This window comes from Anas acuta, chromosome 6, assembly GCF_963932015.1.
Source record: "Anas acuta chromosome 6, bAnaAcu1.1, whole genome shotgun sequence".
NCBI lineage: Eukaryota > Metazoa > Chordata > Aves > Anseriformes > Anatidae > Anas > Anas acuta.
The window spans coordinates 8717251-8743733 of NC_088984.1; the positions used below are offsets into that span (position 1 = coordinate 8717251).

General features: G+C 36.2%; 1 long non-coding RNA gene across 10 annotated transcripts in view; it reads left to right on the forward strand.

Moving 5' to 3' along the window:
- LOC137858904 (uncharacterized) overlaps positions 1 to 26483 on the forward strand; it is a 296077-nt gene that overhangs the window by 36819 nt on the left and 232775 nt on the right. For all 10 annotated transcript variants that reach the window (XR_011098068.1, XR_011098066.1, XR_011098064.1 and 7 more), the window contains exon 2: positions 16153 to 16256. This is a non-coding gene — a long non-coding RNA (uncharacterized lncRNA). The remainder of the gene's footprint in view (positions 1 to 16152; positions 16257 to 26483) is intronic.

The following is a 26483-nucleotide window of genomic DNA, read 5'->3' on the forward strand; positions in this document are numbered from 1 at the left end:
AAAATAAAAAGAATCACCGTTTTCTGTGTTCTCCTTTTATAAAGCAGGAAAAATGGGGAAATAAAACCCTGGCTAGTTGCAAGGCAAGTTTAAAGGGAAAGTAAAATGCCCTTTTATTTTTCTTTAAATTTTGCTTTCACAGGAAAGCCAAACCTATTCTGTGTAGACAATGAAAGTAGATACATTTTCCACAGCAGAGAAAAATCTCTTATTTGCCTGTAGCCCTATCCATTTTTCATTACAATCGCTGTGTTTTCTTAAAACACAAACAAGTCAATGTAAGCATGGCTGGCAGGCTAAAATGATTATGGAATAATTTGTGGTTGCCAGACCAAACAAAATCAATCACTATTGTTTGGGAACCAAAAGCATTAAATAGCTGAGACATTTCTGGAATTTCACATGCACAAAAAAAATAATCCAGGGAAGATAAGGGAGTAGGCTAGCAGCCTGAGGAGTGTTTTGTAATTTTTAAATGCATGTGATGGTATGAACAATAATTATGGGGGGAGTCACTTGTGTAGTTCTTTGATTTAAAAGTGAAAATCAAACCTGACAAAATTAAAAACTATTCCAGTTGTATAACATGTCCTTGTCAGGGAAGAATATGTAACACTTTCATATAAAATAGTGACAATATCTTACAGAAAGGAAATGTCCAACTACATTTAAATGTTCCTACTAATAGAGTACAGTGTGATAATTGTGCTTCTGACATCTTGGTCATTGCTCCTTGCCTCTCCTAAACCTTCTGTCTTGTTGCTCAGGACAGTGCTATGGAAACACCTGAGACTTCTTTCACAGAAATTGTTGTCAAATACCTGGCATGTGTACTAGGAAAACTCTGTAAATACAAAAGGAAGATCTACTGTTGAATTTGTCTTCCCTTTCAGTCGTAACATGGTGTGCAGTCCTTAGAGCTGCTAGTTTGAGGGGTGTAGTTGTTTTACCCTGCCGGGCAGTCAAACTCCAGCCAAATTCCACCACAAATGTGCTCTCACTCCCCCTCCTTAGAGGAAGAGGAGGAGAAAAAAATGTGTTGGGAAAGAGGAAAAAAGTCTCACGGGTTTGGATAAGGGTAATTTAATTGAAGGGAATAGGAAAAGGGAAGAAACAAGCAAATGCTGTGTAGAACCACAAGTAAAAAAAAAAAATCAACTTCCAATCAATGATCAATACTCTTCCATGTCCCAGAAAGCATTCTCCCTCCATTTAAATGAAGATGGGACTTTTCTCCTTACCATAGTAGTCTGCTAACTACAATACTGTGCTTTCCCAAAACCCAGCTCTAGTGGTCTTTTCTACATGAGTAATCTGGTTATTTCTGTAGATTAAAGTCTGATTATATTATATATACAAATTGCTTAGGTCAATTTAAGTGGACTTTTTCCAATTCCAAGGAATAATGAACTGAGGTGAAAAGTTAAAAATAAGAAAAGGAAATATATACTTCAGAAAATGGTAGTACCAACATATGTAAATCTGTTTTAATTAAAACTAACACTTTATTTGCTAAAAAGCATATCCACCTCTGACCAGGTGGACAGCTGGTTTGGCAATGAATGCAGTCCTTTGAGAAATGATGCATGTAGGGCTTAAAGTCAAAGACAAATTCTTACCACTAGAGCACAACAGTACAATGAGATTTCATATTTAGAAAAAAGGTTTTAGAAAGGTATTTGATCTTGTTTCATCAAATCCTAGAGTTCCTCAGGGTTCTTAAAATTTGAAGGGTGGTTGTGATTCAGAGAGAATCTTCATTGCCTTGCTCACCAACACTTTAGCCAAAACTAGGACTTCTAATGTCTATGCTTCCTCTGTTCTTCTTTCACTCTCTAGTCCTATACCAGCTTTAACCTTTCAACTATTTTCTGTTCTGCCATTGGAAATTTGGTCTTATAAGGTAGTAACTACTAAAAACAGTTTTAATCTTCTGTTGCTGTCTTCAGGTTTCTTCCAACCTAGAAATTCTGTGATTCTGTGAAAGTGAATGTGTTAATGAAGGATTGTTTTCTTTCTCTTTTTCCATCTTCTGTGTTGCCATTTTCTGTTCCATCAAAGTATTTTCCTTTCTTCCTTTATCCTTGCCATGGTTTTACAGCACATACCTTCTTAGCTGTCTGTTCTACCTTCTGCTGTAACATGCTATAATGCAGGGCTCAAGAACAGCAATGACAGACAATACTTTTTTTTTTTTTTTTGGGAGGGGGAGGTTGGTGAAATAACACTAATATGTTCTTTGGTGTCTTTAGGCTGAGCATAGCCCAAAGGCAAAATTCATATCTTTGCCTGCTACTGCCTCAGAGGTGTGCACATTTGAGGAAAGTTATAGAAGAACAACCAGGAAGATTAAGTGACTAAGGGATCTGATTTGTAAGGTGATATTAGGAGTGTAATATATTTAGACTGTATATGCAAATAGAGCAGAGGACATGATAACTATCTTGAAATACTTGCTCAGTAAAGACCAATGATGATGAAGAATTCCTATGGAGTGGAACAAAGGGATATAACTGAGAATAATGGGTTGAAAGTTAGAAAAATAAAATGAGGGATGAATGACGTGACAAAGCTTCATGACACCTAAATTCAGAGTGCAGAATAGAAAGAATGAGAAGTGTTGAAAGACCTACCTCTTAAGACAGCTTAAAATTAGATGTGAAAAAAGTAGAAAGTGTACTGTGGTGGACAATCCTTCACTGGCATATGGATAGAGTGGATGTTCCTTTCTGTCTGTAATTTCTGTAATTCAGTAGTGCTGTGATTAGGTGATAAGTTTTTCCTTTTGCAGACCCAAGATGCTAGTTAATATTTTAATGGAGCTTTTAAAATTATCTGTAGTAGCACTGAGAGTTAGCTTTATCAAATAAATTGAAATAAAACATTATGGTTTTATTTCCCTAGGTCCATCAGGGAACATTGAATGATTAAAAAAAAAAAAGTGGCCAAGTACTTAGTGTGGCTTCTGACATCAGTCTTCAGAACACCTGTGAAGGTCTAAAGATGTAGTCTAAGCGCTTTTGACATATCTTCCTTTGAGCACCAGTGAAGTTAACTGTCTGCCCTTCCTTCCATCGCCAGAGGAGCAAAATGTCAAAAATGTTAAATGGAAGCTTAAGCCCATTTGGTTGCTCTCTTGTGCACCATTCAAAAGGAGCAAAGAAGAAAGTTGAACAGATTTTAGAAATGGTTCTTTTTGACCTTTACAAAAGTACTGAATATAATCCTTTTGGCCCAAGAGAATCCTGCTGGTGAAAAGGCTTAGGACAAGAAAAACATTTCTTGTATGTCAGAACTGGTCAAGTTCTTGTGACCTAGCAGTCTCAGTGTATTTATTCAGTCTCCTCCAGAGGGTTTCCTTTTGTGATTCCCTTTAGACTGATATTTGAAAATTGAAGGTCGCTATTTCGTGTAAGCAGAAAACTTAAAAGGGCTGGTGACAACAACAACAAAAAATAAATAATAAAATCCCCCTCCATTATCTGTTCCTATTTTATTTGATTCTCAACATGATTTGTGAGAATGTCCGGTAATGGATTTAGCAATGTTTTCCCTGGTTTCTGAACAAATTACGGGTAAAAAGGCTAATAAGCTGTAGGTAATGGTCATGGGAATGCTTCTCTGAATGCTTCTCAACTGAGACTTAAGTGTTTTCACAAAGGAGCAGATGTCAGATAAAAACAAACTGGCTTTGATGGCAAGGATATATTGGTGCTACCAAACAGCAACATCATGCAGGGTGACTGATATATTTGAGCAAAGCATTGAACTACATCTCACTTTGGTGAGGTTAATTAGTAGCTCTGAGGGGGAATGCTGCTATATTGTTTCTGGTTTCTAAATTCACTTATCAAAGCAGTCTGTCCACCTGCCATGTGGACATACCCAAGGAGAACCTGTCACAGTACTTAAGAATAGTTGATAGTCTTTAGCTCTTAGCTCTTTTAAATATATATATATATATATATATGTACACACACATGTATGTATATATTTTTTTCCCAGTAGGGGTCAAAAGTCTGACATTGCTCTAAGTGAAACTCTGAGGATAGGGATAAAAGGGTTAGGATGCAAACATATTTGAGAAAACATCAAATGTTGGACCCAATGATCCTTGTGGGTCCTTTCCTACTCAGGATATTCTATGGTTCTCCAAGGTGTTTGGGGACACTAGAAAGTCTAGGGATGCAATGCTCACTGAGTGTCTGTGGGACAATGGAGTTGTCTTGGCACCTCTGAAGCCTTTGAGGGTTTTGACATTAATTTTACTTAGAGTCAAGTAGCTTGTGACAAATAACATATGTTCTTCTCAAGTTATTTATTTCATTGCTTATCTATGTTGGACAACAGAGATAAGTGAGGAAAAAAGAATAGGGAGATATGAGGGTAAATGAGAAAATAGGAAAAATAAGTTGTTTGTTTGCATGTCTATAGCAGCTGTGGAGATAGGGCTGTGATTTAACAACCCTACAATGCACCATGTGTCGCTTTGCTATTACCCGCTGCTGTAATAATGCAATGGGACGTTGAATTATTTGTAATGTCATATATTGTAAGAATGAGTTACTTGGAAGTAAACAGCCAAAAATGCCTTGATAAAAAATTGTGAGATTAATAAGCAAGAAAAAAAAAGGCAAAAATAAATTGCATCTGTCATATAATCTTTGGTAAGCTGATACATGTTACTTTGAGCAACTACACTACAAAATGTGACATCTCCACTAATGACAATGTGCAGTGCAATTGCATCCTGTTATCTATAATGGCTTGCTCTGAACCATAACAATATCCTGTATTTTATGAAAACGAACAATAGTTTAATGTTACATTCTGAGGGTTGTTTAAAACAGGTTTGAAATGATTCTATTTAAATCTAAATGATTCTATTTTTGTTCTGCATATGGCTTTAACCTATTTTATATGCAATTCCAGTTATTAAAAAGCCCACACTCGCCTTTATAAGCCTTGTTTTCAATTGGACCATCATTAAATCTGGCCTGATTATATCTACTTCATAGTGACAACGGCAACTGTACAGCCACCTGTCTTTCTGCTTGTTTAGACTTATGTTTTCAAGGAGATAGCTCACAAATACATCTCTTTCATAGCCATTTATGAGGGAATTGTAGCTTTCTAGGATCAAAATTTTACAAGTGGCACTCTCAGTTCTAGTCACTAGACAAGACAGTTTCTCACTTTTTTTGTCTTAAGTGGATTGTATTGCCCTATGTTTAAAACAGGAGTGAGGAAGAAACAAGCAAACAACTACCACCAGCAAAACAACCCCAGACCATCAACACATCAGTTTGAATTCACAGCAGTGTGAATTTACACTGTCTAGAGGAAAGAACATAAACTCTGTAATGGGTAAGTTTGCAGGCAGGAGTTCCTGAATGCAGTCAGTAGCTTGGGTTTTTATTGCCTTTGAGGTTCAAAGTGGTTTAAGATGACAACTTATCAAGAAGTTAATAATCAGTTCCAAAGAGTGTAGGGGCTTAACTGCCTAATGTTTTGTTTTAACAAAAATTAAAATAAATTCTAAGGATCAAGGAGGGTCTAATTCAGAGAGATGAAGCAGCTGCCTTTTGGTGCTTCAATAAGCAGTAGTGGTGAGTCTTCCAAGCTGCTCTGGGATGTATGTGGGTATGTGCAGAACCTCACACACAATATCCCTATGGTGAAACCTGAGAGAGGTAATAACAGGCTGTGTATAAGCTCATGTCCAACAGTAATGGAACTTAAGCTAATGTGCAGTAGAAATGGGGCAATCTCTGTCTGGGAGGTGATGGATATTTGAAGAAGGGTGTAGAAATCAGTTTCTGCAGGGTGCAGGCATGTTATATGAAGCAGCATATGAAGAGATGCTTCTAGGTTTGTATGCTACCGCTATTGTAGCTCTGTAGGTTCAAATAACTTGTATAGCATGCTTATGTAACTTCTAATTTATGCTGTTGCTTTGGCTATTTGTTGGGAAGCAGACCAGCTCTTGAAGGAATGTTACCTGAAATCTGATCACAACCCATGCAACCAAACTCAGAGATGTTAAAAACCAAACTTATATTGGTGCACCAGGCAGTGAATTAGGGCTGCTTCTAGCGTTGCTTCTAGCATTCTTTCTTAACTTTCACGCTCATTTCCCATGCTACTTTATGCCCTTTATGTATTTCTGGTCATAATGCTCGTATTCGACGTAAGTGCAGAAGGTACCTCTTAGCTACTGACTGTGAATGGGTATATGCAGGCTGGCTAATAGCTTTGCTAGCATAGTTGGCTGGCCAACAAATGTTTTGCTCATTTTCCAGGTATATGGTAGCTATGCTCTCATATCTGTGACCAAGCTCATTTAAGCGAGGATGATGAATTTGCAATTTCTTGTTTTTAAGAACAGCATTATTGAAACTTTATTATAATTACAGCCACAGTATATCAATACATTATTTTAAAAATAAAATCATTAATTCTGTTTAGATGCATTATTCTCTGTTTCTATTTGGCATGTGGAAAAAAGTATTCTGCCTATACACTTGTACTTGCTATTTGCCTGCTTCTTGCCTGGATTCTGGCCTATATTTCTTTTTTATTTTTGTCTTAACGTTAACCTTCTAACCTAGTGAGTTTTCTTCACTGCTTTGTTTTTAAAGATAACCAAAATCAGACACAATTTCAGGTGTACTCTATTTTGAACTATAAGTAAAAATCATATTTTCAAAGCTTTTTTCATTCTTTTAAATATAACTTCACATACTTTGCCTTTTTTCTGTCACTGAATGTCAAATGCGTTTTTATGGGGTTGTGTGAAATAACCCCATTTTAATTGGGTTGGCTACAAAGGTGTATGGGCAATTTGCTTTACTATGTTTCTGTATGTTGAAAAACCTTTGTACTCTTTTTTAGAGTCATTTAGAGAAATATTTAACAAAGACTGTACTTCTCTGGATCATGATTCTATTATGTATTGATGAAATTGACTGATATGCATCACTATACCTGTGAGACTACACCAGTCTCCAGAATCTATTGTCAGAGAGGTTTGCCATCACTGTATCTCCTCAGTTCTATTGTCATATTTACTTAAATTACTTAACTCACTTCTCTAACTTCTTAAGATCCTCTATGGATCAGTCTGTTTATCCTATGTGAAAACCAGGCTGTGATTTACAGTTCTTGTTTTCTCTGCAACCTATGAACCATTGATAGATTTTTGCCTTTTACTATTAATGTGTCTCGTTTTCTTGAATCATTCCATGTAAAAGTCACTTGCTTTGTACACTTTATTAAGACAAAACAAGCTATAGAGTTCTGTCAGTAATCAATAAGCTTATAACACTATAAGCTTATGAACATAGATGTTATAATGGATGCTGGAGGCTTCTATGAATTTTGCAATAAAGCAGGATGCAGATTAGGAATTCGCTAGACAGTACCGCTTGACTTTGTACAGAGACACTACTGAAATGTATTAGAAATAATTCAGCACAGGTCAGCCTGTTCCTGGTGGTGTTGTCTGTCTCTCAGTGGGAGAGGATCACAGTTCCAAAATATCTTAGAGCTTTATATTATTTATTTTATTTTGTAACAGCTGAGAAATCAGTGACTGAAGACAATCCCACAAATCAACTCTGTGGCTGTTGAAACATATTTGATCTTGGAGAGGAATGCATTATGAAATAGGATGGTTTTCACATGCTTTTTACAGTTTAGGTTATAACATGTACATTTAGGTGTGGACCCTTTTCAGGGTCATAAGTAGGGAGAAAGTGCAGTAAAGAGAGGATCTCTGAGAGTGAGGAGACAACTATAATTTCATAAAAAATGACAAACAAGAAGACTGACTCTGGATAACAGGTTAGAAAAGAGTGATTCAGACTTTTAAAGGAGCAAATGTATCTGGCATAAAAAATGGAAATCACGTTGCTGCTTTAATAGAATGATCAAAACTAGAACTGGCTAAAATGTTGTAAAAGCATTGGTGAATGGGGAAGAACATTAATTTTCAAACATTGGTGCTGACAAATGAGGAAAATGGACAGACTAGATAGAAGATCTGTAGAAAAGACCGTAGGACCAGACTTGAGTTTTTACTGCTGTTATTTTCATGTATTTTCAGTATGTTCACTTAAAACTTTAGGGCTGAGATCTGCCATGAGAGCAGCAGCAGAAAAGGTCTTCTGTGCTTGACCTCTGGGACTTCCACAAAGCTCAGTAAGACACAGGAAGAACATAGTAACCAGTGAAGAATACTTTAGTTAAATGCATTATTTTTTGCATTTTTAACAAAACTCAAACATGCTCACATGCTCTCATAAAAAAACAAACAAAATAATTGTCATGGTAAAAACAGATTATGTTCTTGGAACATGAGATAAGGATGCAATAATTCTCTGGTACTAGACAAAACATGTTGAAAACCTTTGAAGGTTGTACAATGCTGAGAGCAAGAGGTGATAGCACTGAGTGCTGTGACAAAAGTAAAACTCCTTGGCATTTCACTAGCATTTCTTGCTATTACTGGAAAACTTGGCAGTGGCCAAGAAATATGAGATGTAAGGTTTGAAACTATATTTTTATACATAATTAGCATGAGGTACTTTTGCATATATAGACTACAGCAGTCACAGGATATTGACATAGTATCAAAGACTTAGTTTTTTTTATTTTCTGCAAAGATAATTCTTTAATTCTTCCTATCCTTTCATGTATGTGTATGTCTATGTATGTGAAAGCTTGATTTTTTTTAAAGTGCTTATTATTATGTCTTTCAGCATGAGGATATCTTTATGTAATCTGTCTTTGGAAGTACAACATTGCTTTAGTTTGCTCCAATTTTATTCATGGAATGGCTATAATTAGAGTTTTTATAAGGCTTTAAAAAGGTAACACAAGTTTAGATCTGCTTAGGGCTTAAGAATAAGTTACCTCTGTAGTTGCATGACCCACTTGCTAGTACAGAAAAAGTTTAATCTGTTCTTTAAGACTGCCTGGAAACATCTCCTTTCCATGCATGGTAGAGTGTTTGTATTGAGAGTATTGTGTCTTTTCTTTCTTGAACTTGCTTTTAAGTAAGTTGTCCAGTTCAAGAGCAATTTGAAGAAAAAACAAAACAAACAAACAAAAAATTCAATATAATAACTAATGAATCACAAATAAGAATGGAAATTCTACTAACATTGTTACTAGATGAAGCTAAAAGCCCGAGTTTCAATAACACAGTGATGAAGAGCAATAGGATGCTAATAAAAACGTGTGGAGGAAGCAAATGTTCTCTGTAAAGACAAAGGGAGTGGAGGAGGTGAAACAACCCAATTGAATTAAATATAGTGTGAAGGAAGTGTATGTACATGCCTTCCTAACTTTTTATGATTTTTGTTAATAAGAATAATCTGCATAGATTTTCTTGTTGACCTTTAAATTGTAGTTTGAAAGTTTTCAGAATGTGAATTTTGTGGCTTTGACAAAATTTTCAAGGTCCATAAAAAAATACTTTCCCAACAGCAAACAGGCAAACTTGCAAGAAGAAAAGCTTTGTGAGGAAAAAGACCATGTTAAAAAAAAAGATGCCTCTGAGTATATTCAGAGTGTATTCCCTTTCCTCATTCAGAAACCATCTACAACAGAAACGTCAATAGGAGAACAAGAATCTTTGTTACAGGTCTGAACTGAATCCATATAAATCCAAGCCCTTCAAAACTCTTTAAATGACTTTTACTTGGACAAAAACAGTCTTTAGAAGAAATAATGTTATGAGCTTTTTGATAAATATGATGTTAGCCTTGTAAGTAAGATAAAGTGGTAAAAATGAATTAGGGAAAGCATTTCTTTTCCTGTGTTAAAAGCAATTTACCTGAAATGACAAAATTACAGAAGGAAGAAAGCTAAATGATCTTAGCTGATGCAACTACAATATTGAGAGATCTGGAGAAGAAATTCAATAAAATTAGAAACTTTTTTGAGCAATACTTTGAGTCAGGAATTAGGCCCTACAATTTTTTTTAATTATTCTCTAAGGAAAAATTATTAAAAGTTGAAATTAAGAGCGTAATTATGTTGACTTTTCAAATTAAAATTTAAGAACAAAGAATTTTTCAAAGTAGAAGACTAGAATAAAACTCATAAAATATTTTAAGTTACATTAATGTGGAGGAGAGACAAACTTCACTGGGCATTCTTTCTCTCTCTTCTCTTAATTGTACATTCATTCAACAGAATCATGCCACCCACCTCTCCATGGGTCCTTACTGTACTACATTTCCTGTCTATACATACAGATTTAGGGCTACGAAGATGGTGAAAGGCCTGGAGGGGAAGACGTACGAGGAACGGCTGAGGGCACTGGGCCTGTTCAGCCTGGAGAAGAGGAGGCTGAGGGGAGACCTCATCGCAGTCTACAACTTCCTCGTAAGGGGGTGTCGAGAGGCAGGAGACCTTTTCTCCATTAACACCAGCGACAGGACCCGCGGGAATGGAGTTAAGCTGAGGCAGGGGAAGTTTAGGCTGGACATCAGGAAGGGGTTCTTCACAGAGAGAGTGGTTGCACACTGGAACAGGCTCCCCAGGGAAGTGGTCACTGCACCGAGCCTGACTGAATTTAAGAAGAGATTGGACTGTGCACTTAGTCACATGGTCTGAACTTGGGTAGACCTGTGCGGTGTCAAGAGTTGGACTTGATGATCCTTAAGGGTCCCTTCCAACTCAGGATATTCTATGATTCTATGATTTGATGCTTCAAATGAGATGCAACCCTTTCACATCAATTGATTAAATACTATGAGCATGAATAACAATTAATTGATGTCTGCCATAAATCAGTGGAACTTATGTGCATATAGTTCAGCCTTTCCAAGTAAATTATGTGCTGTAGAATAATAATTTCAATGGTAATAAATAATGGACTATGCTGAGAACTTGTACCAAGGTTTAACTATGATATTACTGATGGAAAAAGAAAATGAAAAACATTAGTTTTCAGGGCATCAAAGGGCATATGGACTTAACTTTGGTTAAGTCCATATGCGTTTTCCTATTTGGTTCAGAGATCCAAGTGCTATGTAACTTGCAAATTTACTGTAAAGATAAATATGTATCTATTTCCACTATTTTTATGTTAAATATGGTACTTTTTTTGTGAAAAAGGTTAAGGAATTTGGCACTGCTGAAAGTTGGGTAATAGGCTTAATGAACAAATGAGATTGTGCATTCAGGTCATGAGGGCCAGATGGTCTCTCAAGTACCCAGATTTCCCCTGTGAATATCTCTTTTTACAGGTGTTATACAATACCTTTTTTACATATGGAGGTGTGCGCTGTTATGGGATTTTTGGTAGCTCTCACTTTGGGCAGGCACTGAAGTGGCCCCAGACTATGCAGGTACATCCCCATATATGGGGATATGACAAAGTAATATATCAAATGTGCCAAACATTGTGCCAAACTTCCCATCCAGGGAGGAGTTGCTTGGTAGTCTACCAGGGCCTATTCCAGTCCAAGATCAGATGTCAGGAACAGGGCCAGAGGGAAGAACTATCTATTGTTACAAAGAGCTCCTTGAATATCCTCTGGTTATAAGCCACCAGTCTGGCACTGTCCTCACAAAGAAAATTAAAGAGCTTTTATTGCTTTTCTTAGTAGATGACCAGTTCTCTGTCTCTGGAGCATGCTTGAGTGTTATTGAACTTGGTGTTACAGAGCTAAAAGCTGACTTGAAAGAATAGTCACTGTGAGGAAATGGAAGAGCAATGTTAGATGTATTGTGGTTCTGACAGAAAGCCCTGTCTTGGCTCACAGAATGCATTCTTCCTGGGTTTGTTTTGGTGATGTTAATCTAACTCAATGTAATCTCCAAGCCTTATTTATTTATTTTTCCCAGATGCTTCAGAGCTGTATTTATGAAGAGGCACTTTGGTTTATAGTACAAGATATCTTAATGTCCTTCTAACTTAAATGCCTTTTTATGTGAATCTGTGAATGAAGTCTATTACTTTCTCACTGCCACTTGTTATTGAGATTGCTTTTTCTTTTTATTTGAAACTTTTTTTTTTGGGGGGGGGGGGAGGCTATTTACCTTTCACTCTGGTCCTTTCAATTGGATCGCTTTTCCTTCTTGTTGCTGAACTTTCTATTCACCTTTTTATTACCATTAGGTATTCCATTCTCTGGATGCTTTTCTCATTTGTAACCTACCACTTCATTTTATTATTTTTTTTTCCAGCCTCTTGTTCATGTTGAATAATGTGTTTTTTTTTTTTTTCCTCTACCTCTTTACAAAACAGAAATAAAAGGACAGGATGTGTTTTTTTTTTTTTTTTTTTTTTTTTTTCCCCGTATACATGGAAATGAAATCCTCAGTTCAACTGGCTCCATCTATCTCTGATTTCTTTTTCATTATCCAAGTGCACTGGCAAGTAATACCTCAACTATGATAGTCAGCCTCTGGAGACCAAGAGCATGGTGCAAGCCATGTTTCTTTTATTAGTACCAGTCCCCTTAATCCCTTGCTTATATCAACCTTTTAAAGAAAATTAATTTCACATGATTATGCTAATATTTTCTTAATGAATTAGAAAAGAAACCCATGCAGAACATTAATGAATCATTTTAACCATCCCCGCTGTGAGATTTCAAGATCATTCTTTCTGTAAAAGTATATGAATATTAATATGCACCCTGGTAATTGGTACAAAGTTAATTACTGTAATTCTCCTATAGTTTAAAAAAATAATCTGTGTAATATGTAGTAATAGCTAGTTATTAAGAAGGGAAAAAGGTAAAACATCATATAAGGTAAAGAAAGACACATGCAGGAAGTAACCTTGATGTAATTAAGTATTTTAAGGAAATATAGTTTGGCTGTTAAGTTCATTCAATACATAAAAAGGAATATTTAAAATAATTTTAGTTTTTGTTTATTGCAGTGGGTTTTGCCTCAGATTTGCAATCAATAAGAGTAGGATTTATACCTTCCAATGTCTAAGTGAATAACATATGTGTGACAAACTGATGTAGAAATTAGAACAAGCAAATTAATTGAGGTTATAAACATTATAAAAGTATAATACCAGTTAGTGATATTTGACACTTTGTATGTTAAGTTAATTTGCCTAGCTGCTTTTCTTGAAGCACTGAGTGGTTGGTGTTCTAATGACTCTTAAAGTAGTTCCTGTCAAAACACTCACAATAAAAACATATAAAAGTGATTTTTGTGATTTCTAGAATGATGATGGCTTTGACACTTGGGAACATAAGTGAAAATAGTCACATCTGCCTACCATGTTGCAGGAATTCATTAGCTGGAATGTGATGCCCGAACTCTGTAGGAAGCTGCATGGCAGAGCTCTGAAACCTCTCCCAGGTGGCTGGATTCTGTACCTGCTTTTCATTCTTGTTTGGTACATGTTTTCACTTCCCATGTCCTTCATTTTTTTCCCATGTCATTTACCGTATTAAAAGTAGTATTTCAAGGAATGTTTTTGTCTGAGATGGGAAGAAACATGAAAATCTTGTATAACTGGTGTTAGAAGTTGCACAGTTGCCCAGATGTATATTTTTAAGAAATATTATTACTTGACAAACTTTGTGTATATCCCACCAAAAAAAACTTTATCTTCACAGTGATATAACTAAACAGTCATTTCATTTTATTTGTAACTAAATTAGTAACATGCTTCTGGTGAAACAGGAGTAATATGCAGCAGTACATATGGTCTGAAATTTGTATCTATAAAATTGTTATCTAGGGTTGCAAGTTGTTTATTATTTCTATTATATTGCTGTCAAACCTAATATTAGCACAGATCTTTAGTGGAAATTTGTCTTGAGAATCTATTAAGAGGTAATTATTAACCAGTCCAAAATGAGTAAGATGTTTCCTTTTATCTAAAGACTAAATGTTGCAATAGTGGGAGTAGATAATATATAGCTTTCTTCTACTGCAGGCTTTTCAGTTGTGCCAAGCCTACAATTTTCACATTACCACATAGACAATAATTGAAAAGAAATAAGCCTTTATTAATTTTCTATTAGAGAAAAATCAACACATAAGAATGTCAACACATGAGAATATGAATAGGAAAACAAAAGGTTTTTAAAATTGTATTCAGCATACTGAGTATAAATTGGAATTATACTCCCTAAGCAATCTAATTTAAATTGTCATGTATTAATAAAAAGGTGGGTGAAGTGGTTTAAAAATGGCAATAAGTGGAGATTTTTCTTTCTATATAGCTGCCACAGAAATTAAACATACAAATGCTACATTCTCTCATATGAAGAAAATAACTAATCAAGTGCTTGGAATCCTAACTCATGGAAATGGTGTTTTCCTGCTTCTTGTATGCTATGTTCTTATAGTGCATGAATGTTTTCCTTGATTACTTTATCGAGGGGTTTTAGATCTGATTAATATACATGTATCATGAGAAAACATGGTTTATTTAGCAAAGTGGGTTACTTTTTAAGCAGCTGTCAAATCAAAGGTCCGTCCTGGCTCTGAGCAGCCCATCAGGATAATGTCAAGAACTTATCACTGCCAGAATTCAGAAAGTGGCAGCATAGTGAGGTGGATAGCACACAACCTAGCTGGTTTTGATTTCCTAGCTTAAATAGTCAGGTATCATTTTCATGTGTGTCATCTTGAAAGAGCAGACATTTGTTCAAACCCGGAGCTGACATTCAAATTCACACTCCTATTTTCACAGAAATTACTTGACTGTACCCTGTTTTTCTGTTTCGGAAGGAAGCAACAGAGTGTCCAAGACCCCTGTTAGAGGTGAATGGCTGGTGCGTGCCAGGGCCCAAAGCAATCTGCTATATTCAGTCATAATCCACTTCCACACTACGCTGTGGTGGGGAATACATAGCCCCTGTTTAATAACTCGATCATGTTGTATCTGACAGGTCTGTGATCTGGATGTCCCAAGCACTTTCCTCTTTGTGATCTTGAGCTCTGAAGAGAACTGGTCTCATCGCTCCATAGTCTCATCACAGAAAAGTTGTCACAGTCCTGTGAACTTGCTCCTATTTTTGTTTTCAGGGAGAATGTAATGCCTTCAGCATTTAATATTTACTTGAATTGATTTTTTTTTTGGGGGGGCGGGGAGGGGGAAATAATGCCTTTAAAAAATGTTTTGTTTTCTTCACCCACTCCCCTTCAGCATATGAATCCTTCCTGTGTGTTTTCTCCTCTACCCCTGCCCATCTTGCTCAACCTTAGCAGTGATTTTCCAGACAAGCTGTGAATCCTGCTGAGCTTCTGTTAAGGTGACTGTCAATTAGAACCAAGCCTCAAATAAGATCAACTTTCTATGCTGTTTTCTTTTTTCTGCCTTGTTTTAGGACTTCTGACTCTCCAAAATAAGCCAAGACCATCTCAATGCATACTACTTTGTTGCTAGAAGGGATTAAAATTATTCTTCATGTGTCTATATCAACAGATTTATAAATGAATAAAGTGTACTTCAAAGACTAAAGGCCAGCCCATGGTCATGTCATATTTATATAGCACATGATACCAAGTAATGATTATTGAATTAGTTCTTACAACCTTGTTCCTGGATAAGAGATTACCTGCTTGAAAAGTAATCCGTGGACTATTTAAATATTTCAGACTAGAGAACCTTCTGTATCTCCTAGAAATGTTTTTCTATTCTAACTATTCCCACAGTTCAAAATCCACATCTCATTTCAATCTGAATTTCAGCTTACATTCATCTTTCTTCATTATTTTTTAATGCTTTTTCCTATGTTGAGAAATATGCTGGAAGATTCTCTTCCTTCTATATCAGTTAATGGGGTCTAATGTGTTCACCCTTTGAACTTCCTCTTTGGAACATTCTTGTGCTCCTCTTCTGAGTAAAACAAAATTTCTTTTCAGATTCTTAGGGGACTTGAACATGTAAACCTATTCCTTATTTACATATTTGTCCATTTCCACATCCCTGTAAGCAGCAAGCTATGAAGTTCTTGGACAAGTTTTGCCAAAGCAAAATGATTCAGATTTTGGCAGATTTCATCATCTTGTTGTCATCTTGCTCTTCTGTCATTTTCCCGTACTTCTGACCTTTATGTTGTTCAGTAGTGATGTATGGAGTTTGGTACAATGTACTAAGATATTAACATACAAAAAGCACCTTGATATCAAGTTTTTCTTTTTATTTGATAGGATTTCTTAAGAAAAGTCAGACACCACCAGCTTTCGTCCTTTTTCTGACTGTACCGTTGAACTGCAGGACATCTTTGATACAGTGTGAAGAGTCTCAAAGACAGGTAAATTCAAACAAGTTTTTAAAGCTCTTGTTCAAAAATCAGTATTCCTTGGGCTTTTATGGTCGGTGTCCAGTTGTGCCCCTACACAGTGATGGCTCTTCTGCGTGCCCCAGCCTTCTCTGTGCTTGCTCCGTTGGCAAATGGGGCATGTCAGCAGGATGAAGAGTGTTGTGTGGATAGGAGGGTTGTTGGGGGAGTATGTGGGCTGGAGAGGGGAAACTGTGGGATACATGCTGCAGGGGGGTATGTGCTTCAGTGGGGGAGAATGTGGTTTGATGGTATTGGTTTGTGTAGTAGTAAGGAATATAAATGCATGAGAAGCTGTATTTCATTAGTTCTGCTGGTATTAGATGTTATCAATCATAATGTTGTGAGGGTATTGTTCTATGAAGGAACCTCATGGTATTGCTTATTAAGTCTAATTCTCTATCTTCATTGTCCTTGTACAACTTGTGAAAATTATTCATGACTAGCTTCTATTTTTATGGGCTCCCCAGACTGCCTGCAATCATGTGCAAGAAATGCTTCCAGACATATCCATGGCTTTAAAAGTATTCATGTGGATGGAAAAATGATTTCTCTCATCTGTTATATTGCCTCTGAACTGCAAAAAATTATCAGTGGGACTAATTCTGAGTTAGGCCTAATTTTTTCCCTATTGCATTTCCTATTCCATCTCCTTTAGACTAAAAAAAAAAAAAAAAAAGTCTGGCACACAAATGCTCTAACAGGTCAGGATCCTGCTAGTTCAGGCTCTCATAACTAAGGTGTTCAAGGGGAAAGCTCTATAGCTGTCCTTTGACTATTCTCAAAATACATTGAGAATAGTTGTCCATTGTCTATTCTCAAAATACAGACTTTCAATGATATTTGAAATTCAGAAGAGGTATTGGAGGGGTGTTGATAAGGGTATTTGTACTCTGGATGCTGAGGTGTGAGCTGGCTCTGGTAGCACAAGTGAAGAAGGCTTTTGCAAAGCAAGTTGTAACTTCAGTATAATTTAAGAGTATTTAGCTTATAAATTAGTTCAAGAATTGTTGGTCTAACTAAATTATCAGAAGTTGAGCATAGCTATGTTATGTTCTGCCTGAGATAACATGTACTTGCATGAAACTTAAAGTGGTGATTTTGATGTTGTGGGTCTCTGAAGAAACTTCACTAATACTGGAAGAGAACAAAGGGTAGCTTGATGCCACTGCAGCTTGTGCCTCTTCGTGACTGAGAGAAGCATTTTCTGTTGGGCAAGGGAGGAGGACTTAACCTATAGTCACAGGATATGACAGCTATATCCTATTCTCGGGTGCCTAATCTCTTCATTTCGGTTAGAATAGCTGTTTGGGTTCTCTTTTACTTGAGCATGATGAACGTGCTTCCTGAAAAGCAAAGCTTTTAAGAAGAGCTAATCACTGAAAACAACATGATGATTTTTACAACTATGAGGTTTTATTGAATTAAGGTGTGACAGATAGAAAATGTCCTGATTTCAGGACATGTTTGACGGTTTTGGGATAGTTGAGAAAAATCAGATTGACTTGGCTGTCAGAACTGAAACATGGATTAAAATTACACTGAAGATTTTAAGAAGAAATGTGGTGTCTCTTTAGTCTATTCATTAATCATCCAGGAGGAAGGAAAACAGTTTAATAATAAGAATTACATATTAATAACCTATTTGGTTAGGCCTTAAGAACAACGGTGAATTAGCATAACACTGAAATAGTAAATAGTTATTTCAATTTTAAGATGGCTTTGCAATGGCTACTGGCCTGTAATTTTGGGAGTTGGTTTCTGTGATAGCTGGTGTGGAAGCTTTACAACAAGTAGATTAGAAGAAATACAGTGTTAAGCGCAAATATTACAATATTCTTTGAAGTGGTAAAATAATTCCAGTTCTGATCTATGGATTTTAATTTTTACACTTCAGTACATAACTTAAAATTTACTTATGTAACTGTGAACATCAGTAGTTTAAGTCAAATGATGTCAACTCATAACATACCCAATAAAACAGTAAAAGCGGTATGATAACTTTGAAAACTAACCAGCCGAGCAGAGAATGCACAACTTCAGTGACTTCAAAAACCGTCCCAAATATTTCCTACCTTTTTAAAAATTAAAGCCATGCTCTAAATACAACAAATGTTAACAAACACTATCTCTGCATATATCTCTTTCTAAAGAAAATCAAAAACAGAAATCACAAAAGTATGTGCAGAACTGTTTTGTGTGAACTTCGGTTTATCTTGAACATGGATAGGTGAGTTTTGGCTGTTGGAGTAATTCACCGAATTAAGGTTCTGTTTAAATCTAGTTGTTATAGCCAACATATCAAAGCCACATCTTGTTGCTTCTTCTATGAACCACATAGCGACTTTGAATTGCCACTATGCATGGTTTGGATGCGTCTGCTCTCAGGCTTTGACAGTCTTATTAAAAAAATAAATCCCAGTGGTGAGTGTAAATCTTGGAGGAAAAAATTAAATCTTAACTCTCAACAGTAATTAACTGAGACAAATATTGTTGCAGTCTGTCAGCTCGTACAGAGTTAGTTATGATTACTGTTTTGGATACTCCTGAGTACAGAGAGTAAAATCAGACATAAGAATATTTTCTGTCACAGACAGATGCTGTTCTTATGCTGAATTGACCCTTTGGTTCAATAAGTACAAAATATTCCTATTTAATTTATTTCAGGTACACAAGACTCTCAGGAGTTCTGGTTTGGGTAGAACTAAATGTTTCTCAGTAGAATTTACTCTGAAAGACAATAATATCTTCACCTTAGATGGAAATTTAACAAAAAGGATTACAAACCTCTTGTATGGTTTGTGAAGTCCTATGGATGGAAGCCTAATATAATTGTTAATATATGTTGGTGGACAGCATCTTGGAATCCCTAGAGATCTCTTAATGCAAAAAGACTTCCTGAGGGAGAGAGGCTTTTTTTTTTTTTTTGGCAAGAATTCATTTGAAAAATAAGGAAAACAGAACTAGAGGGAAGAAAGGTCAGTCTGTCCCAGAGATACCAATCTACCTTGGTTAGTTGTTAGGGAATTAAAGAATCTTCTCGAATTTACTAACCACTTCTATGGCCTTGGGAGTCCTAATAACCATGGAGAGATCTATCCTGACTTTCACCAGCATGCTGTATTGGAGATTTAAGATTCAACAAGCAGTAAAGAGGAAATTGGAAAAGTATTATCATACAGCATAAAGCTGGGAGTGAAAAAATTTGAGTCAATGCTTGGCCCTGTACTGCTCATGCAAATAATTTCTGGGATCTATTACTTAGTTTCTTTTATCTGTGAAATACTGGTAATAATACCAGTCTGTCTTATCTTACTGTCTTATGTCTCTGGTGAGTGAAAGTACAAGTAGAGAAGACAAGAACCTGGTAATGATAGTTTTCCTGACTGTAATTCATGTTCAATAAGTTGGTTTCTGTCTCAAGAAAAAAGTTAAATTTCCTTTCAATAGGTTTGCATTTTGCTTTTGGTGGGACTTAAATAACAGCAAGGAAATGTCTCTTTCATATGATCTCATGGTATCAAAATGTTTATATTTCTACAATGTAGAAAACAAGCTTTAAAAAATGTGAGGGTAATAAGTACATGATTATTCTGTAGCATTTTTATTTGTACTGGAAATAAAGCATAAGAAAATGATCACAAAGGTAGACTAAAACATACCTTATGGTATCAATGTGTGTGTTTAAGGTTTACTGATATGCATGGTACTCTAAAGCAAAGATGGAGCTCTACCGTCTCTGTTTATTAGGTATAATTCTGGAAACATCCTCTTAGATGGGCTGGCAACCAAATACATTTATTCTTCTAAAGCCTATTCTCTGTTTTTTGGATTATCTCAGGAGAGCTACAGTGGCAAATAAATGCAGTCTGTTGGTATCTGTAATAAACACAAACCGAAAGATCTTGGCCTGCTGTAAGTAATTCCCAGAAGAAAAGAGAATAGACATCATAAAAAAAAGGATAGCAAACATTAAATGAGGAATGCCCTTAAGAAACAGATTTGTCTGCCGAGGGAATACCTTAAAGATGTGCTTGGCTGAAGCTCTTCTTACTGGAGCCCCTAGAAATTTTAGCATGAGAATTAGAAAATAAGGAATATAAGACTTGATACTGTGGATATTTATATGGGGGGGGGGAAGGAAATATTCAGGGAGGAATCTGAGTCATGCTGACTCAAATCTAAACATATCAAATAATTTTAGTGTGTATTACTTTTGGAAACATTTGTAAGACTTTTGGATTGTTATCGTAAATTTTCATGGTGTTCTTGTGTCTTCTCAGGCACTATCTAAGGATCTGACTTTGTGTCTTTTCACTCTTATTAGTTATATTACTAAACATCTTTTAGGCCAGCTCATTTTTTTTCCTTCCAAAATGAAAACATACAGCTTCTTTAAATACTTCTCACACTGATCTCCAAAGGCTGTAAAATTTTGATGTCATATGGTGCTAAGCTAGCAGTAGTGGTGTGGCCAGGATGCCACAGATCTGACAGCTGTGCTACTCTTCTGCTATTAAAATCACAACAACATAATCAACAAAACTACAACAGTGTTTGACTACCAGTCATAACTATTTTCTCACAAGACCTTTCAAACTCTTTTTGATTAGTGCATAGGGTGATTGGTTGGTTGTTGCTGAATTAATTTGCACTGAACTGCATTCTCCTTCTGTCGAACCAATTACAGAGATGCTTGAAATCTGTTCAGGTCTTAGTATTTCATCTATAGTTCAGTTGTTGATGCAGATTTGGGAGGAGCTCTCCAGTAGTGAGGCTTCTGCTTTCTTATCCCTCCTCATTGTGACAATTTATTTGTTCCCTTACTAACATCTTACTAACATCAGTCCAGTTTATTGTTTAGAAGTATATTAAGGCAGCCATGGAGGTTTCAGTTAACTGCTGTGCCACATATGCAAGCTTTTTCAAACCACATGGAGCCATGGTATTCTATTCATAATATTTAAATGTAGGCATTTCATTAATAGCCTGAATCAGAAAACTCATCTCTGTCTCTTATGATTGCAAGAAGCCTAGACTGTGGAAAGTGCTTCAGAGTAAAAGCCTGCTTTTTTTCACTTGCCATACAAAGGAAGTGGGGAGAGCAGCCTTCTCATGCAAGTGATGGAGGCCACTCTAAATCAGAGAAAATGAGGTTGGATGAAGGTCTTTCCTGTAACTTGCTATTCCTTTTAAGTATTGAATGAAGAATTAGTAATTCTTAAGAAATGGCTTTGTAATGAGTTCTTAAGTTTCCACTCATGATGAGACTTATCTTAAACTCTTGATTCTCATGTCCATTTGGACATTATACTCTCAATATTCCTGATGTTCTCCCTAAATCTTTCCTTTCTGTGGCTTAAGCCTGTTGTTTCCATTTGATCAATAGTGAAGGTGGAGAGTGGAAAGGCTGAATCCTCCTATGGTGTGTATATGTTTTTCATTATAACGTGGTGCTAGTTACTCCTGCTCACTTGTCATCAACGATTAATTCTTTCTAAAACACTCTGACCAAGAAGCCTGTTCCCATTACCTCCATGTGGATTAGCATTTCTGATGTACTTTTACATTTTTTTTTAATTCTGTACTTTCAACTATTTCTGCAGTATGTCAATTTTCTCTTTGCTTGTCTTCAGCTTTTTATCCTCACAGTCCTTATGTGTTCATGTCACCTGGAAATTTAATGTGTTCTCTGCTCTGCCATCAAGGTCATTAATGAAAGTAGCAGACAGATCCCAGAGGAAGCATCACAGAAACCCACTCAACATGTCTTTCCAGGCTCATGGAGTCAATGATCCTCACACTTAAGGATTTGTTAGCAATCCCACTCAAGTATTTCTTTCAGATGACAACACTGGGTGAGATGAGAGGTTTGTGGCTGCCTCAGGGTTCGTTGTTATTCTCTCTCCTGTTTGGGTGGGATGTAGCTGGGGCAACTCATTCCTGTTTGCTGCAGGAGAGGCAGCCAGCTCTGCTATGCTTGTGATAAAATTATGCCACTTCTCTAGCTATGGAGTCTCATACTCCGTAGCAGAAAAATATATTTAATACTTTTCTCTTGATAATTGATGTGGCCTGTTATGTATTTCTTTCTAAACATTTTCAGATGACTGTTGTGCTTTCCAGTGTCTTCTGAATTGTGAACATGTTATCTCCTGTTCTTGAGCCAGTGCTTATCTAGTTTCAAGTCCTGATTAATCCCTTTATTCATAATTTTCTAATCAATCTTGAATGCAAAATCTCATGAAATACCTTCTGAAAATCTGAATATGCTTAAGTATATTTCAGCTTAATTTCCCTTATGTAAAATAGCAGTATTAGAAAACTGACAGATTAGTCAGTTAAGTCTAACCTCCAGTGTATTAAACTGCTTTCAAACTTTGCATTTATCAAAAACTTCCAACAGATGGAATATAGTTATAGCATCAGCTTAGGACCTGGGAAATCTTAAATGACAGTCTTACTAAAATGCACTTTTCTCTCCTGAGTCATTTAATGTCCTTATTGCCTAAATTGTCTTTCTATAATTTAAGAACACTTGTTTCTCATTCTTTTGTTTGCTCTCCTCTATTCTGACTTCAAGAACAAAGATTTTTGTTTTCTAAAGTGTTTAAAAATGTGGAACAAACAATCTGTTTCAAGGAGATTGAGTGGTTTCTTCTCACTATAGATGTTCTTGTTTTCTTGAGTTATTTTTCTTATTTACTGCCTAAAATCACTTGTGGCATATAGCCTTTTCAATAAATTATTCTTTTATCTAGAACATCCTCAAGCAAAAGGTTACTGTCTTCCCAAGACAGCATTCCTGACCAGCTTAGGTCCTGTACAGATATAGCGACTTTACCAGATGTTTGGCCAAAATACTAGTGTTTTTATTGAATAACAAAAACTTCAGCAATAGGATCACATTCTTCATAAGAATAAGATGACGTTTTTTATTACATCCAGGTTTCAACCCAATGCTTGGATCTTAACTGAATGTGTTGATGCTCCGCTTCGGATTGCGGTGGTAATAATTGTTATAGTGTTATTAGGGAGGACCCTAATCAAGCAGATGAAAGCATGACAGTGGTAGAGAGACAGAAGAATGTCCCTCAAGATTCTGTCTGTGGTGGTTGTAAGGCCACAAAGACACAGATCAAGCCTAGTTCTATGCTTTTGTAATTCACTATGGTTTAATATTCCCAAATATGACTTCCAGCTCAGGTTGGAATTATACTTATCACTATGTAGGAAACAAGTAGACTGACAAAGGATCAAAACATGTAGAACTGAATGCTTGTGCATAAGTCAAATTCTAACAAAATTGATTTTTGCCTTCAGAGTACCTAATCATGGTTGCTGACACTGAAATGGTGCTTTCAGCTTCCTTTTAACTGAATTTCAAAATAACCTTGGAGATAAACATTTTGGTTTGTGCTCAAGAGTTGTGCAGGTTTTTGCTGTAATATCTACTAAACAAAACCCTGTGTTTTCAAGCAATGACCTTAAGATTGTGGTTTCCAGTTAAGAGTCATTCCTGTAACTCTGTTGCTCCTATTGAACAGAAGAGATCAATAATGTTTTAGGGCATCTGCTGTATAGGCACAAAAATTTTATGCAGTGCTGTATTTGAGTTTTTGCTATGGGGGGTTATATTGAAGTAGACTGAAAATGTATCTTGTTTTTAGCAAGAAGTTCTTATAGAAGTTTGAATTGAATACATTTTCCTGGTGAAGCTAGGACTTCCAGTGATGATGACAATGTAATCTAAAATGCAAAGAGCAAGTGCTGTGTTGGGTGGTTAATGCATAGTGCATAGTAATGTTTAAACGATAAGTTCTCTTGAGTTGTTTAACATTGCAGGACAATATGAAAAAACTTAGAGCTTTTCTCATCAGCTGCTGTTTCTGCTGATAAATTCTATATAGGCTATGCAACCACAGGAGAATACCTTTATTAAAACAAATTACTAGATAAATAAGGTTTCCAGTGAATGATATGTGTATTTTTTAATTTTAAAAACATCTGAAAGGTTAAAGGATACAGACTTTGCATCTGTGTGTGAAAGCATTCTGTGTAATTTTGATTTTCATTAACATCAGAAATTTTCTAACATAAACATATGAAATTAAACTATGCCATACTATGGTAATTAACAGTGTTTCTTTTCTTAAATCAGGCCTCCAAATCAGTTCTGCTTTTGCAATTAATCCCTGAGATAATCTGTTGGGCTATATGACTAAAATTTGGAGTTTGGGCATTGTATCCACATAGTGCACTGATATGAGCAGCTGTAGGGAAAGGATGAATCTAGGGAGAGCACGTTTGCTTTCGACAGGGACTATTTAGATGGGAAAGCACAGTGTTATCTTTCTTGACCCAATATATCTGCTATATGGGTCTCAGATATGATGGCTGGTTTGCACCTTGCCTGTGGATCAAGTAGTAGGGAGGTTCCATATCCTTCCCTGTTTGCTTAATTGTAACTTTAGGATTTCAAAATACTTTTTCTTCAGCTTAGTTTTCCTTTTATTTTTCTTTACCAGCATGAAACCTCTGCTCTCTATGGATAAACACACATCACTGTACAATGTTAGAAATACTCTCTCCCTGTAACTGGGGATCTGAAGACACTTTTTGTTCTTAAAGGTACAAACTTTAGAGTCCTGTTACTATGCATGATTTTCACCTTTTAAATTCAAATGATTAAACTTTTTTTTAACCCCAAAGGCAAATGATATCTTACATCTATGTTGTAAAAATTCATGTTTAAAGCAATTCTTTGAACTTCGATATTTTTCATAGATGTAAGCCATGGTCAGAAAGGAAGAACTGTGTAGCATCATCCACTCCATTCCACTCTATCTCACCTCAAGTTCATGACTTATGATTAGAGACAGTAAGTCTTGGACTATTCTAGTTTCCTGAAATGGATATCCTCCAATCTTGAGATGATAATGTGGACAGAAATGAATCCACCATTTTTCAGGATTGTCACTTCGAATTTCAGGTTGTTCTGAACTATTTCAGTATTTCAGGCTGTTCTGAACTATTAACATTTCACCATCTTTCTCTCTTTTGCTTATGGCAAGTATTGTATTCTGTTACCATCTGTCCCCCAGTGTATTCAGGCTTTGTTGTCAAGATTAGGCATACAACATTTTCTTTTTATCAAGAAGAAGTGATACACAGAATTAACTAATTAATTTATTTTAATATCAGTCCTCAAGCATAACTTGTATAAACTTTAAACTTCAGGGCATGTGAAACATTTGCCAGGCATCTAAAATTGAAGCCCCCTGATAGAATAGTTTTTTTTCTTGGACATTGTAGGTAGATGCTGAAGGAGAATCTCATCCCATTCTCCAGCTCCATTTATGGCGTCAGTGCCTCTTCCGGGAGGTAGCTGCTGAAAATGCTATGTATTAATTCCAGACACTCTGTGCCATGGTAATCAATAACCGTAAAACAAGTAATGATGTCTTTAATATATGCTTCTACCTCTATTGCCCATTCTGCCCTTAAGCAGGCTATAAAACAGGATTTTTAACATTTCAGTGATGTTGTGAACCATCCCATCTGGCTTCACTAATGCTAATTATATGAATTTTCTTCTCACCAGTGAGTTTCCAATTCTTTCTTTGTTTTTACAGATTCCTGACATTGATACAGGGGTAACTGAAGTGTTTCTTGTCTTTCTACTTTAGCTGAGCTTGTTCATGACATCTTGGACTTCATAGTGCTTCATTTGTCTCATCAGCTTTATTTTATACAGTTAGCTTAAAATCTCCCTTGTTACAGCTTGGCCACAGCAAAGATTAACCTCTTTTCTGGTTGATAAAAGCCCACAAGGCCCCTCTTCATTTTAACATTGGGCTGATGTTTCCATAACATACAGCATTTTGTCCTTTGCTGGATTCTGTGTCCTGTTTTCACAGTGTCAATGGTAGCACTTTATGATAGTTGTAAGAGGTCTCTGGGCCATTGTGTGCTCCTGCTTGAGTCTGTTGTTGAGTTTGTCCCCAGAAGCTTTGTGCTCACTTCCCCTAGTGAGAAGTGCTGCAACACATTGGCTCCCTGTTCAGTAACTTTCCTTTGAATGCTAGTCTGATTCCTTTTCCTTCTCAGTCCCAAGCTGCACATGACTTTCCAGTTTCTGCTCTTGCCAGGTCTGCTTCTGGTTTGGTGCACCAAGCAGCTAGCACTTCATGAATCCCC